The sequence below is a fragment of the Penaeus monodon genome, chromosome 15 (assembly GCF_015228065.2).
Source record: "Penaeus monodon isolate SGIC_2016 chromosome 15, NSTDA_Pmon_1, whole genome shotgun sequence".
Taxonomy (NCBI): domain Eukaryota; kingdom Metazoa; phylum Arthropoda; class Malacostraca; order Decapoda; family Penaeidae; genus Penaeus; species Penaeus monodon.
Genome location: NC_051400.1, coordinates 46,583,975 through 46,585,432, shown reverse-complemented (window position 1 = coordinate 46,585,432; position 1,458 = coordinate 46,583,975). Strand labels below are relative to the sequence as shown.

Genomic DNA, 1,458 nt, shown 5'->3' with positions numbered 1-1,458 from the left:
AAACAACGCACTCCAACTATAGATCTCCGGTCAACTGCAAAGTTTAAAATCTTTAAAATAATGTTAATATCTCTTCACTGATAAATTACCGCATCATGCGAGACACATGCTTCTTTCTACACATACATAACCAAACCAATTCTTCACAACCACGCACAACTTCACTACCAAATACCCCGAGAATACACACAGGTTGAACCAAAGAATTAATTCGTTATAAACCAGTTCGTTATAAATGAAAAAATGAACGTTTCCGAGATTACCTTCTCCCTGCTCATCCGTTGTCAGTACCTCCCGGCTGAGCAACACAGCGGCCAACCTCCCCACTAAAATAGGAACTGGTTCGGTCGACGGCGTGGACCTGGCCGGGTGAGGGGAACGGGGCACTGGGGCACTGGGGCAGAGGGGTACAGGGCCATAGGGGTTGAGGGGTAGAGGTGCGCTTGCCGTGTGTCTAATGTTCGAATCCCTTTTTCATTTACACTCTGGGGAATCATAAGTCTAGTACAATAACGTTTCTATTATCATCGCGGGTTAGAAAAAAACTTGCTGATATCCATTTTCTATGTTCAGTGTTTTATTCGTGTATTGATGATTTGTGTGCTTTACGTCCAAAGTTCGGCTAAATATAACGAACGACTTGGACGCTTTTGGGTTATTTATAGCACACTCACGATATGTACAAACAATATAGCCCGCGTCTGTTTGATCCATTTTACGTAGAAATATCACATTCTAAGAATATCGCTCGTGTGGTTTGTATAATATAATCACTCAGTGAGCCTGTATAGTGGAATAAATGAACTTACTGATTTAATTGGCTGTGGTATATAAGAATCAAGTTCATGCACGGTATATAAACAATTCATACAACGTCCCTATGTTTCAAAGCCAACTGCCTCATGTTTTTATAGTAAAAATTACACATAACCTTAATTGTGTGATAGAAATATGCAGTTAGCTAATTATGCCATAATGGATTGATTAGTGTATAGTGAATGCAAAGGAATCACAAAAAAAATGTAATAACTTGGAATTTCAGCAAGAATCAGATGAAGTTTAACGATTTTGGTTTAAGCATTTTACTGTTTTGGATGTAAGGAAAACGTCATAATCTATGCACATGCACCCTAAAGTATGAAGACCTGTAACCATTGATAGACTTAGTTTATCTATCTGTTTATCACTGTTTTCATCTAGGAACAGTATCTTTTTGTCTTTTTGTATTATATTTTCCATCATGGACAAAATCTAGTATCACACACAAACACCTATTTAAAGAAAAGATGTTTACTCCGAGTATTTTTGTTTCTTGTTTCTTAGTGCTAGTGTCCAAGAGCATACAGGGGGATAGCTTGTATGACGGTGTTAAAAAAAGCAACTTTTATTATTTAAAATTTAGCAGGGAGCCAGATATTCTTGGACATGGCATGCTATATGTGCTTCTGTCTCAGTGAA

The 1,458-nt window shown here is 37.9% G+C and overlaps 1 protein-coding gene across 1 annotated transcript in view; it reads right to left on the bottom strand.

Moving 5' to 3' along the window:
* Positions 1-383, bottom strand: part of LOC119582052 (SET domain-containing protein SmydA-8-like) — a gene marked incomplete in the record, with an annotated part of 9,660 nt that extends 9,277 nt beyond the window's left edge. The window contains 1 exon segment of the mRNA XM_037930294.1: positions 264-383.
* Positions 384-1,458: the final 1,075 nt, after the last annotated feature.